The 14,620-nt window shown below is 38.5% G+C and overlaps 1 protein-coding gene across 5 annotated transcripts in view; it reads left to right on the top strand.

The window, feature by feature from the left end:
- Window positions 1–1,400: 1,400 nt before the first annotated feature.
- Window positions 1,401–14,620, top strand: part of Mapk6 (mitogen-activated protein kinase 6) — a 33,878-nt gene continuing 20,658 nt past the window's right edge. The window contains exon 1 of one of the 5 annotated variants that reach the window (XM_046461382.2): window positions 1,401–1,559. The gene's annotated coding sequence lies outside the window, so the exon portion shown is untranslated. Of the gene's footprint in view, window positions 1,572–1,984; window positions 2,209–14,620 lie in introns of those variants that run through there. The other 4 variants (XM_058584807.1, XM_046461381.2, XM_046461379.2 and 1 more) reach the window with 4 other exon arrangements.

The raw sequence follows: 14,620 nt of genomic DNA on the forward strand, positions 1-14,620 counted from the left end.
CTAGCATGTGTGAGGTACTGGGTTCGATCCTCATACAAAATAAATAAAATAAAATAAAGATATTTAAAAAATAGAAAACACGCTCATCTGAACTACTTCAAGGCACTACAGGATTTTTTTTTTTTTTAATATTTATTTTTTAGCTGTAGGTGGATACACTGTCTTTATTTATTTTTATGCAGTGCTGAGGACAGAACCTAGTGCCTCACACATGAGGCGAGCATTCAACCACTGAGCCACATCCCCAGCCCTACTACAGGGATCTTTGAAGAGTCTTTGCTTCACTCTTGAAAATGCACATGATGATAAGTGACTTCTATATGCCTGGTTCTCTTTGGGATGGTGATTATCACTGAAAAAAATATGCTGACCTGAATCTCTAATTTCATAAATCCCTACTTAAATTTCACCTAAGCACTGGAAAGATTTTTCGGACTCAATAAGTCATGACAAGAAAAATAAATTTGCTTTTAGTCAAGAAGTGGACACAAAATCTATCTTTCCCACTGCATCTCACAGTACATTACTTCCAAATTCAGTCATATTGGCCTTGTCCTGGTTTCTCTAATAAACAAGGTACTCTTCTGTGTCCCAGTGTTCGCTCATACAGTTCACTCAGCAGGAACACCCCTTCCACTTCACCTCCTGTGGTTATATCGATTTATTCAGGATACAGCAGAAAGAACACCCATGGTGACCTCTCCTATAAGCCTTCCTCCAAAATCAGGCAAAATTAAAGACCTTAGGCTGGGTGCGGTGTTGCATGTCAGTAATCTCAAGAGACTCCAGAAGCTGAGGAGGGGGATTGCGAGTTTGAAGCCTGTTTCAGCAATTTAGTGAGGCCCTAAGCAATTAAAGAAACCCTGCCTCAAAATTAAAAAAAAAAAAAAATTAAAAGTGCTGGGGATGTAGCTTGGTGGTAAAGCTTCCCCCAAACAAAACAAAAGAATATTAAAGACCTTATCACTTGCCCCTGGCGTGTTTGCCCTGTACTTGGGCTGTAACTTTCCAGCTACTCCATCTTGAGGTTCAGCTTCTAGCTCCTGGCCCACTGACAGGAGCAAGGAGTGAGGCCTCTTCTGATTGCTCAGTGCCTTGCACATAGTAGGTGCTCAGTAAATGCTCAGAAGGAGTTAGGTCCCTTTGTGCGTTAGTGCCCAGGCAAGTAGTTTAACAGAGAGACCCAAGACTGTCCTCCTCCCACACAACCTGTGGGCACAGCCCACCCGAAGCTGCTCACTAGCCCGCGTGCTTCTCCAGCCACCCCCGTGGCGCGCAGAGCCCAGTCACGGGCGTTGGAAATTCCGGCGCGTGCAAGCGCGCGGAGCCGGCGGGGGCGGGGGAACCCGTGGAGTGAGCCTGTGACGTGAGGGGGCGTGACACATAGAGGCCCCGCCCCCTCTCCCTCGCCCTCTCTCGCGGGTCGGGGTTACATGGCGGCGACTGCGGCAAAGCGAGAGCCTCGGAGACGCCGCTGCCGCCAGCACAGCCGGAGACCTGAGCCGACACTGGGGACTGTCCGCGGGCCCCGCACTCCCTCGATGAGTCGGAGAAGTCCCGTGAGTGTGTGTGTACGAGTGCGGGGCGCGGCGTGGGGCGGCTAGGGAGGGCGCCGCGGCGGGCCCGGCGGCGGCGGCGGAGCCGGTTTCCTCCTCCATTGTGTGTGACCCTCCGGCAGCCGCCTCTCAACAAAGGCGCTTTTGTTCCGTCTCCCGCCCGCCCGCTCGGGCCTGGCCGCCGCTTCCCCACGCGGGGCGGCGGGCGACGGGCCGGGGTCCCCGCGTGGGGCTGGCGGCGCGGCCGGCGCGCCCCTCCCACCCGGCACGCCCCTCGCCGGGCGCTTGGCCGGGCCCGGCCGCGCCGCGCCCGCCCTGGGGCCCTGCTCGCTGGCTTTGGTCCGGCCGCCCGCGCCGGTCTCCGCGGGTTCGAAGCCCTGCCGGCTGGCAGACAGGCGGGAGAGCGAGGGGCGGTGGCCCGGAGCGCGGCCCCGGGAGCGTGAGGTGGCGCGGAGTCTCGCCTTCCTGGCACGCTGCGTCTCCAAAGGCTCCCGTATCTCCTCCCCCATCCCGCCCCGGTGACTCGGCCTCAGCTGACTCCGGCCGGGTAAAGTCTCCAGTGGACTCGGCAAATTACGTAGCGCGCACCACTCACCCGGCTCGTCTGGGAGCCCTGAAGTCAGCCCAAGTTTTGAGTCTAGCCATAAACGAGGTACTGAAAACCCGTCTGAGACGGAATTACTATCCCCCTTCTTTGCTGCTGCCTTTCCTTATCTTTTTTCTGGATGTTAAGTGGTGGTCTGTAAAAGTACCCGAATGGAAAACGTACTTTTGTCAGTTTACTAAAAAGAGCCTCTTCACTTTGCATTTTAATCCGACTTGAGTCCTGTTGAAAAGTCAAGGTGTTTGGTTGCCTTTTGTTCCTTGGCTGGCGTAGGTTCTCCGCTGGTTCAGGTGGTATGGGGGAGCTCTGTGCAGCAGGAGCTTTTTGATTTTTCTTTTTCTTTCCTTTCTTTTTTCCTTTTGTCTTATTTGGCTTGGTCACTGGAAAAGATCCAGTGACCGGAACTGGTGAGGTGGAATTAGAAGCCTACTGTATTAGCGGCAAGATTCATGTTCATTGCTAAAATGCCCTTAAGTCTGTTTCTGTATTAATTTTTTTTTTTAATGGATATAGATGATTTGCCTGTGGTGGAAAATTTAATAGGCCGTCGAACGAAGAGTAAAGAGCTTCAGAGTGATTTTCTGATTACTGATTTTTCTCGCCTGTTTTTTTTTTTTTTAATTTATGATTGGCCATGTCTTTTTTTTTTTTTTTTAACATTGGAAAACTGAGATGGACAGGATGATCTTACTAAAAGAACGTAGATCTAAACGGTGTCTGATCCTGAAAGGAAACTGCTTCTAGAGTTTTTTCTTAGAAATGTCATTTTTTAATGTTTGAAAAATTATTTTGAATTGGGTGGAAGAAACTTTAGATGCCTTTAGCTAATAGTTGTTCAAACGTATTCAAAGTGCTGTGTGCCAAGGAATATGAATATATATCTATATCACATGTTTGTTAGATTAGTTAATATAATTGATCTATCAGACTTGTAAAGTTGCTTTTTGGTGTCCTAAGCTCAGTAATTGCAGTCATCTAGGAAATATGCCAGGTTTGAGCAGGACCTATTTTATCAACTAGATTTGACTGTGGGGCAGGGGGACATGGAAAATGGAGAACTGTTAAAAAAAACAAAAACAAAATACAAACGTTTTTATATGAGGATGTTTTGGAGTTCAGTTATTTTCAGAAGGGGATTAAAAGTAGTCTGGATACTAATCGTGATTTAAAAAAGAATCTGGAGCAGATTGATTTGAGGAACAGTTAATTTTGCAATAGAAAAAGCACACATTCTCATGACAAGTGTTAGCATTGAAAGTGTTCATTTAAGCATCGTGAGAATTCGAGAATTAGTAACTGACAAAATAGTAAGGTTTGCTGACTCAGAGTATGTTGCTGAAGGGGATGGGGTCTGGTAGGAAGAAGCTTAGAAGTGCTGCTGCAAGTTTTGAGTTGGATGATGACTCATCCTGCCCACGACTGCTACGTGGCTATTTTTTTTTTCACTCTTTTTTTTTTTTCTTTTTTAAATGATAGGCTAAAATGTTTCTGCCTATATTATAATTCCCTCTTTCCTCTGAGGAGGAACAGCAATTTCTCTAAAAAAGTAATGGCTTCTTAAATTGCATTTAAAAAGGATAATGCATACCCTACAGGTGGAATTGTATAACATTTGTTGAGAGGAAAGGTAAAATCAGTCACTGATCAGTTGCGGAAATTAAATGTTTGTTAGTAGTAGTTATTTGACTACTAGTAAAAGAGATTTGTTACAGGTTATTTATAAAGGACAGATAGTACTTTAGGTTTTAGTAGAAATTGAGCTTATGTTTTCATTAATTGTGTTAAAGTTATCTATAAAATCTAGAAAATTGGTTTAAATAAATGTTGGAAAAGTGTCAACACAGTTACTGTTTAATCAGATATATCTTCTGAACATGAACATTTCACTCTGTTGAAATTATTAAAACATGATTATACATACTGCTTTCTTATCTATATGAATTTTCTCCTTTAATAAAAACAAATTGATGCCAGGTTTGGTTGCACATGCCTGTAATACCAATGATGGGGGAGGCTGAGGCAGGATGATCACAAGTTCAAGGCAGCCTCAGCAACTTAGCAAGGCCCTTAACAATTTAGTGAGAACCTGTCTCAGAATTAAAAAGTACTGGAGATGTAGCTCAGTGGTTATGCGCACTGGGTTCAATCCCTGTTGTCAATCAATCTTGAAATAGGTGGTAGTGTTATAGGCACTGGTTTTAATTTTTTTTTTTTTTTAAGATAAACTGATTATACAGTTCCAACTTTAGGACTTAAATTGAAACTTGGTAATAAGATATATTGATTTTTAAAACAGCCAACATTTAGCAAATTGGCTTAAAAATAAGATTGAAGGAAAAATGAAAGGATTGAGCATGGCAGTTTTGAAAGTGAGAAGAAAAAACTCCTGACCCCCACCTCTTAACTTTTCTGTGTATACTGTTTATTTTTTCAGAGTGATTTATTTGAGGAGTTTTGTGAACAAAGTGTATTATATATTTGAATTAAGTCCTTGGAGACATTTTGAAATTTTATTACATGCTTTATACAAAGGAATTTTAATAAACTTCAATTCACACTTTAAAAATATCTCCTACTAAAGGAAACAAAAATACAAATACATGAGTACTGAGAATTTTCAGAGCATCACATTACTTAGAAGATTTAGAAATTGAACATATATTTTACAGTGTTTGGTTTGGAATATAGATTATTAGTTATGCACAGTTCAGAATTTTTTTCTTTTTTTTTTGTTTTAATTAGTTATACGTGACAGTAGAATGCACTTATATACTTTGATGTATCATACATAGATGGGATATAATTTCTCATTTTTGTGAGTATACATATTGTAAAATCACATTGGTCACAGTTCAGAATTTAAGAACAAACTAGATATCTTAGCCTATCTTCTTCCTCGTGTATTGCTTTATGAAATGGTTAGCCTTCTCACTACTGCTGTCCAGTTCCTTGTTTGTATTGCCCATTTGAATCTTGTGTTACTTTAGGGCCCCTGTTAAAGTAGAAAGAAAATATCTCAAAAACAAAATCTCCCTTAGCCTGTTTTGTGACTCATGACATCACACTGTAGACTGCCTATAGAATGGGCATTTTTATTACTGAGTATTCTGAGACTTTACAAAAACAGTAGTAATGTTAGTGTAGCCAATGACTTTTTCCAGGGAGTTGCTTTTATGTGGAGTTGATACTTACCAAGGTAACAATGCTATGGACTGAATCCAACATTCTTTTTTTTTTTTCCTTCCTTAAATTGCATGTTTAGGAAATATAGTATGCCCCTCTGATTGTTTGTAGTTGACTGTGTTTTTTTTTTTTTTTTTTTTTTTTTTTTTGGTGCTGAGGATTGAACCCAGGGCCTTGTGCATGTGAGGCAAGCACTCTACCAACTGAGCTATATGCCCAGCCTCCTTGACTGTTGTTTTTTAAAGAATTGTGTCTCTCTTTGTTGCTCTGGCAGGCTCTAACCAGCTGGCCTCAAGAGGTCCTCCTACCTCAGCCTTTCTAGTAGTGATAACATTTTTTTGTTGTTATTGTTTTGGTGCTGGAGATTTAACCCCAGCCTTTTAGGACAGGGTGTCACTAAATTTCTTAGGGCGTTGCCAAGTTGCTGAGGCTAGTCTTGAACTTGATCTTCCTGTCTCAGCCTCCCAAACTGCTGGGATTACAGGTGTGTTCTAAAAGCATCAACTTTCAGATAGATATGCCTGCCTTTAAAAAAATTTTTCCCACCCCCTCCCCCCACCCAGGGCTTCACACATGCTAGGCAGTCACAATACACTGAGCTATATAACCCTAATGGTTTAAAAAAATTTTTGAGATAGGATCTTGCTAAGTTACCCAGGCACTACTAGTTGTGTCAGCCTTCTATATCCATTTTTTAAAAAGTTGTATAGAGATTGAATCTTTATACAGCAAATAACATTTTCCTGTTGATTTTCATCTAAATGTAGTTTTTTTTTATTTTTTAAACAAACAAAATGTTAGAATCCCACCTTTGACTTCAGGGAAGACCTCTCTGCTTCTGCAGAGAATGAAAATTTATGTGCATTTAATTCTGTACAGTGCTATAACTATAAAGTGTTAGTGTTTGAGAAGGGTCATAGATGTTATTTTACTTCAGATACATCATTTGACAGTTAATGAAACTGAATCCCAGAGAGATCCAAGACTTTGGCACTAATGTGTGATTCCTGGACCAATAGTATTGTCATTACTGGGGCACTTGTTAGAGGCGAAGAATCTTGACTTTTATCTCAAATATAGAAACTACATTTTAACAAGACTTTCCAGTGATTCAAATGCATATTCAGTTCAAAAAGCATTGCTAGGGGCTCAGGCTCAATGGTAGAGGCTTACCTAGCAAGTGTGAAGCACTGGATTGGATCCTTAGCATCAAATAAAGTCAAATAAAATAAAGTCATGCCTAAAAAAAAAAAAAAAGAAGAAGCAGCAGAAGAAGCATCACTAAGTGATGTCAGACATGAATTTTTCAACTGGTTAGTGACTGGTTTGGAAAACCCAGATCTTGTGATATGCTCTCTTTGGTGGCCCTTCTGAAAAAAAGTCAATGGAAAGTTGAGTAATTGCTGTCCAATAGAAGTTTATGTGGTGGTGGAAAGTTCTATTCTGTGCTGTCCAGTGAGACAGTCATTAGCCATGTGTGTCTGTTGAGTATTTAACAAGTGACTGGTGTGCCTGAGGAATTTAATTTTTAATTGAAATTTAATTAATATATATTTATTGTTTTTGGTACCAGGGATTGAACCCAGGGGCACTTTTCCACTGAGCCACATCCCCAGTCCCTTTTTATATTTTATATAGAGACAGAGTCTCTCTGAGTTGCTTAGGCCCTCAGCCTCTGGAGCCTCTGGAATTACAGGTGTGGGCCACCATGCCTGGCTAATTAATATATATTTAAATAGCTGTCTGTAGTTAGTGGCTGTCTTAATGGACAATTCAGATCTAGATGATCTTTGCCCACACCAAATTTGAAATTGTCTAAGTTGTAATTTAATAACGAATTGAAATCAGTTTAATAATTTTCCCGTCTTAATGTACAAATTGAGAGAGATGTAGGTTTTTTACTTTTTAAAATATGCCTGAATTCCAGCCACTCAGGAGGCTGAGGCAGGAGAATTTTGGGTTCAGAGTTAGCCTCAGCAACTTAGTGAGATGCTAAGCAACTTAGCAGACCCTGTCTCTAAATAAAATACGAAAAAGGGCTGGAGATGTGGCTCAGTGGTTAAGTGCCCCTGAGTTCAATCCCAAGTACCGAAAAAAGAAAAAAAAAAAGCCTGGATATTATTTTAGACTTTTTTATTTTATTTTATTTTTTATTTCTGTGGTTCTGGGATTGAAACCAGGAGTGCTCTATCACTGGTCTGCATTCCCAGCACTTTTTATTTTTTACTTTGAGTCAGGATCTTGCTCAGTTGCCCAGCAGACCTGGAACTTTTGATCCTCCTGCTTCAACCACCTGTTCTTGGGATTACAGATGTGCTGTTCACATCCTGGATATTATTTTAAATCTATTGTAAAGCAATATCAATGTCCTAATTGATACTCCTCTTCAATAAAGTAGTTAAGTTGTAAGAATGCACATTTCCTCCTGTTTGCCCAATAAAGTTATTTTCATTGGATTAAAAATTAAACAGTAACTTTTAAGTGAGCTTTCCTTACTTATCTTGTGGGTAGTAGCACTGATAGTTTTGGTCTCTGACCTAGTATTTCCAGGCTTGTTAGCATTTGTTGATAACTGTCAGACTAATCTGCCATTTTTTTAAAAGTTATTTCCAGGTACAGAAATGGAGTGGTTCTTAACCTCCCACCTCATACAGTGGGAAGATTGTGACTCTATAGTCAGACTGGCATATGTCCAAATCCTGGCATTTACTGTATATGTGACTCATGAGTTGCTTCATTTCTTGAAGCATCAGTGCTGTTGTTTGTAAAATGAGACTTATGAGGTTTTGGTTAGGAGTAACAAGAAATAGCGCATCACTTAGAAAATGCCTGGCGTCTAATAGATTCTTGATAAAATATATTTTATCTTCCCTTCTTCTCCCGCTTGGCTTTTCTGTAACTTGAAAATCTTAGTCTTGAGTTTAAGATTCTGTATGGTTTAGATGTGAGGTGTACCCTAGAAGCTCATGTGTGAGACAGTGCAAGAAAGTTTAGAGGTAAAATGATTGAGTTTTGAGAGCCTTAACATAATTAGTGTGTTAATCCACTGATAGGGATTAACTTTAGGCAGAATAGGATGTGACTGGAAGAGGTGGGTTGTTTTTCAATGGTGAGGCTTCTTTGCTTTCTGGTTGTCCTGTTTTGAATCCTTTTCTCCTCCACACCTTTTATGGTGTTTTGCTTACCTTGGGCCTAGAGAAGTAGAGTGGGCTATGAACTGAGACCTCTGAATCTGTGAGTGACACACTTTTCTTTCTGAAATTGTTCTTGTTAGGTCTTTTGGTCAGAGCAGCAAAAAAGTTAATTAAAACAGATTTTAACCATGCTTAATCCACCTTTTGATTTTAAGTCTTGTTGGTTACTGTAATTTTATGTCTTGCTTTGTTCTTGTTGTATTCCTTATAGATTTCTCTATAAATGTGGATTCCTTCCCTTGAATTCTTTTTTAGAGAGAGAGAAGAGAGAGAGAGAGAGGATTTTTAAATATTTATTCTTCAGTTTTCGGTGGGCACACATCTTTATTTTATGTGGTGCTGAGGATCAAACCCAGCGCTCTGCGCATGTCCGGCTAGCGCCTTACCGCTTGAGCCACATCCCCAGCCCCTCCCTTGAATTCTTAAGGACTGCTTTCTTGCCTACATCATGAGTTTTCCCCTTTGTGTTGGATCATTTTCATTATTATGCAAATATGTTCTAGAGTGATATTGTTCAATATGGCAGCCACTGGCTACATGTAGGTATTTTAATGAAAAAAATTTTTTTGTATGTGTGCTGGGGATTGAACCCAGAGCCCTACACATGATAAGCATGTACTTTACAAACTGAGCTACCTCCTTTAGGCAAAACTTAATGAAAAAAAAAAAAAAAAAAGAAACAACTCCTCTTTTTAGCTATTCAATAGCCATATGTGGCTAATGGCTACCCTCTTGAGCAGCACAGGTATAAAACATCTCTATATTCATAGAAAGTACTATTGGATAGAGCAGCTCTAGTGAGGCTTCCTTCTTTATAATTTCTCCCTTATTCTATATAATTTTGTAGCTACAGCCTCATTTTTTATTTTCTTCCAAGCAAAAAAAAATTTTTTTGTTTTTTTTTGGTTGTGCTAGGAATTAGACATAGGGCTTCACACATGCTAGGCAAGGGCTCTACCTCTGAGTCACATCCCCAAGCAGATTTTCAAGAGTTGTACTTATGTGCTTCCTCCACTTCCCTTTGCTCTTCAGTCTACTCCGGACTGGCTTCCATCATAACATCTCTGAAATTGCTCTAATCAAGATTACCAGAGGGTTAGTTACCAAATTTATCTGTAGTATCTTGTAGCAGCATTCAATGTAGCTGACCACTGTTTTCTGCCTATTTACCTGTTTCTCTTAGCTTACAAGACGTGTTCTTATTTTCTTCTTAGCTCACACCTTTTTATTTATTTATTTATTTTTAAAATTTTGTTTTTATTAGTTATGCATGACAGTTCAATGATCTTGACCTTTTTATATTTTTGACAGGCTTCTCTCTACCTGCTTCTAAGTTTTAGCATAGGTTCTAGATTCCTTTCCCCTCTTCTTTCTGAATTCTTCCCCTTGGTGGTCTCATTTAACTCATTGCTTTAAATACCACCCACATGTGGATAATCCCCAAATTTATGTTTCTTGTCTGAGCTCTATAGACACATTATCCAGCTGACTGCTTGACATTATCACTTAGTTTACCTAAGTAAGCGGTTATCTAAATGGATCTAACCTGTTCATAGTAGTAGTCTGCCCATATTGTTCTTCTCTTCCAGTCTTCCCCATATCAGTAAATGGAATCTTGGTGTTATCCTTGATCTCTGTCTTTCCCTTGTCCATCATCGTGTTCTCTAGGTTTCTAAAATATCATTTGAATCTGTTTGTATTCAGTGATCTATTTTATATCTGCATTTCTACCACCTTGATCTCAGCCATTATCATGTCAAGGTAGCCTTTAATTTATTTTTATGTTTTATTTCTACCTTCATCTATCCATTTCTAGTAGCATCTTTTAAAATACAGTCATGTTAATTGCCTGCTTAAAATCCTTCAAATGCTTTTTTTTTTTTTGCTCTTTTAAAATGCAGAGTCCTGCTTCATGCATTACTTATTACCTATCCACTCTCATTTCTGCCTCAGTTCCTTCTCCCCTTGTTCTGCATCTTGTGGCTACATTGGCATCTTTTCTTTCACTCCACTCTGCCAAGTTTTGTTTTGCCTTAGGTGGTTGTTTTAGTGTTCTCTGTTTGAAATGCTCTTTTCTGTCTCTTAGCAATGCTGGTACTTTCTTATCTTTCAGGTGTTAGCTCTTCAAATGACCATTTTCCAAGTACCCAAGAATAGTACTTGGCCAAATCTGAAGTTAGGTTTTTTTCTGATTTATTTGTTTGTCATTCTTTCCTTACTAGAATGCAAACTCTGTGGAAGTGGAAGAACCTTACCTGTATTATTCCTCACTATATCATCGTACTGTCTGGCGCATGTTAAGTGCTCAATAAAATTTTGAGACTATAAAGTGTTTGCTTTCTTTAAACTTCTAAAGTGAAAGAAATATTAAAAATTGCATTGTATTCAGGGCTGGAGTTGTGTGGCTCAGAGGTAGAGCACTTGCCTGACATGTGTGAGGCCCTGGGTTCGATCCTCAGCACCACATATAAATATATAAATTAAGTTAAAGATCCATTTGTAACTAAAAAATATTTTTAAAAAGTTGAATTGTGTACTGTCATGTGTAACTAATTAAAAAAATTAAAAAAACAAAACAGAAAAAAAGTTGAATTGTACTCAATGTGATTTCGGAATGGGTCCTTTACCTCTGGATTACTGAGACAATTTTAGAAACTTAAATGGGATTTTAGTACTAGTACAGTACAGTATTAATTAGTACAGTATTAATTTCCTGATTTTGATGATTATATTTTGGTTATGCAGGAAGATCCTTGTCTTCAGGAAATACACTATATCAGAGTTGGGGAATAGAGGGATATGTGTACTATAGCTGTCACTAAGAAAGTTACATTGTCAATGGAGAGATCATGGAGATCATGGGTTTATTTACAACCTGGTTCAAATCCTGATTTTTGTGATTTTGAATGCATTATTTAAATTATTTGAGCTCCTAAGATTCATTTTGTGATGTTGTGGGAATTTAATATAAGGGTCTATGCTCAGCACAATGTTTCACATATAATACATTCTCAATAAAAGTTTGCTTACATTTAAAAAATTCAGATATTAAAAATTCTATTCTTGGGACTGAGGCTGTAGCTCAGTTGGCAGAGCATTTGCCTAGCACATGTGAGGCACTGAGTTTGATCCTTAGCACTGCATAAAAATAAACATTATAAAGGCATTCTGTCCATATATAACTACCAAAAAATTTTCTCATGTTCAACACTGCCTTCCTTTATAATAATCAAGCAAATACGTTTTTCATTAATTAGTTGGTAGTATGGACAAATATTTACCAAATATGTTACTTAAATCCTAAAATTAGAACTCTTGGGCCATATTACATTATATAATTTTTAATATCTTAGAACTGCACTTTTCAGACAGAAAGCAGAGCCTCTAAAATTATTTCATTGAAATAGGTATATTTATCTTGATTAAAATGTGCCATGTGAGCTGGGAATGGTGGCACATACCTGTAGTTCCAGCTACTTGGAATCTTAAGGTCATGGGACACCACAAGTTTGAGACCAGTGTAACAGAATAAGATCCTGTCTCAAAAAATAAATTAATTAAATAAAATAAGTCCCTCACGTGATTAATTTCCAGTTTCTTTAGAATTGTCAATAGTGAATTTGGTATTGAAATGTTATTATATTAATTTATATTTATCGATGTAAAACTACTTAAAAACAAAACCCCCACAAAGTAAATCATTATTTAACAATTATTTAATAATTAATGATTTATTTATTTTTTCCATTCATTACTCTATAGATAGACATTCTAGATGATGATCAAAAGGGTAGAGTGTTTAAAGATGACCCATGGTCAATAAAAGGTTACTAGAAGAGAATCTCGATATTTTTGCATGAAAGTTTTAGACACTGGTGAGATACTCTCTTTTTTCTGGTACAATTGTCACCAGCTTAGATTACAAATCTATGTTGGATTTATTTACAGCATGAATAAGACTTAAATTTTTAAATCATTGAAATTTGGGAGCTGTTTGGGGGTTATCTAACCTATCCTGACTGCTGCAAAGTTTTCTATTAATTTTCATTTGGTTGGAATCCTCATGTCCAAAGGAGCTTGAAGAAACAATGCTCACATGTCCTCTTGTATTTGTTCCAGTTTCCTTAGTATTAATTAAATGAGAAATCTTAGAAATGAAGGCCCAAGCAGGAGGAAGATAGGAGAGAGAATGAAGATTTATTGTAATTATTTTAGAAGGAATCATATTTAATGTTTTGTGAACAGCAGTTTCCATTGATTTTCCTTCATTCTGGGCATACCACCATAAAAAGTGCCAGGGAACAAAACCAATGAAATTAAAAACTTGTTCTTTGCTTTTGTAGGTCATAGACTTTTAGAATTGGGAAGGTCTTTAGATATTCTTTGACTAGTTTATCTGGTATGTGAAATGTTGATATTTCAATATGGATAACTTATAGTAAATAACAACTGGAGATGAGCAACAACAAAAAATACTGCTGGGTATGGTAGTGCGGTGCTTATAGTTCCACCTACTTGGGAAGCTGAGATAAGAGGATCACGTGAACTAGGAGTTACAGCCCATCCTGTGCAACATAGTGAGACTCCATCTTTTTTTTTTAATTTTTAAAAAATTTTTTAGTTATAGATGGACACATACCTTTATTTTATTTGTATGTGGAGCCAGGGATCGAACCCAGGGCCTCATGTATGATAGGCAAGCGCTCTACCACAGAGACACAACCCAGTCCGAGAGACCCCATCTCTTGAAAGAAGGAAAAGATAAAGAAAGGAAAAAAAATTATATATACATGTATACATATGTGTATGTATTTTATAATGGCTTTTTAATGGCCAAAGGCAAACAAAAGCCTATAATGTTAAGGTGTATTTAGGCTAGCATTCAGGTTTAAGAACAGAAATTCGTAGTAGAAGAGGGTTTTTAATATTTTATTGGTGCATTATAATTATATACAATAATGAGATTCATTATGGCATATTTGTACATGCACATAACAAGTGTTTTGTTTTATATTTTACTACTATTTATTTTTCAGTGCTAGGGGTGGAACCCAGGACCTCACTGCATATTTGGCAAGTGCTGTACCACAGAGCTACATCCCCAGCCTTAGTGTTTTGTTTTTAACTTGGATACCTTGTTAGAAGCTATGTAATCATCCAGCTTGGCTTTGCAAGTTTATCTCTGTAGCAAGAGTAGTACTCTGGTAATGTACTAAGCAGAGCCTTTTAGGCTTTGGCCTTGTAGTTTTAAGACCCCCACCACCACTTTCCTAGTTATTTTCTGAGCTTATTTACTAATATTAATTTATACTACTGACCTCCTTGAGGTACAAATCCTAAAAAAAGGCTTCTAATAGGGCCACCCTACATTAGGAGCAAGAGCTTTTGTTAAGAATACATATGAGCTGGGTATGGTGGCACATGCCTGTAATTCTGGTGACTTGGGAGGCTGTGGTAGGAGGATTACAAGTTTGAGGCAAGCCTCAGCAACTTGGTGAAAACCCCATCTCAAGATAAAAAATTAAAAGGACTGGGGATGTAGCTCAGTAGTAGAGTACCCCAGGTACAATCCCCAGTACCAAACAAAACAAAACAAATGAGCAAGCAGCTAAACTTTAGCCCTTGGCCTTCTGTGTCCTAAAAATTTGGTGAGAGTTTAGACATAATCTTAGGGAAGGATGAATTTACTATGACAATACCTCTCTGTGCCAGGGATGAGACAATTCTAGGTGAATATAAGTAGAGGTCAACCTTTCCCTTTCCAAAAGCAACTGGATTTTTGACTGAGGAGATGTGAGACTGGCTAGATTTCAGTTAACTCAAATTCACTCTGGAGAAGAGAAAAATAAGTAAGAACCTTTGAGAGGAGGGGTAAGGGAAGGACTGTCAGAGGGTATGAACAGGTCATATGACCATGTCAGGATTTAACCAGAGAAGCAACAAAATAGAAGGTGGAGAGAAAACCAGAAAAGTAAGTTTTATGTTAAAGCTTTATGTTAAGATCTTTACCTCAAACTTTGCACATTCAGACTTCCTTTTTGACACAGGCCAGATTGTTCTACAGAATTAGGAGATAGAGCAAA

The sequence above is a fragment of the Marmota monax genome, unplaced genomic scaffold (assembly GCF_021218885.2).
Source record: "Marmota monax isolate L192 unplaced genomic scaffold, Marmota_monax_Labrador192_F-V1.1 WCK01_AAM20220418_F8-fsc00001, whole genome shotgun sequence".
In the NCBI taxonomy this organism is placed as follows: domain Eukaryota; kingdom Metazoa; phylum Chordata; class Mammalia; order Rodentia; family Sciuridae; genus Marmota; species Marmota monax.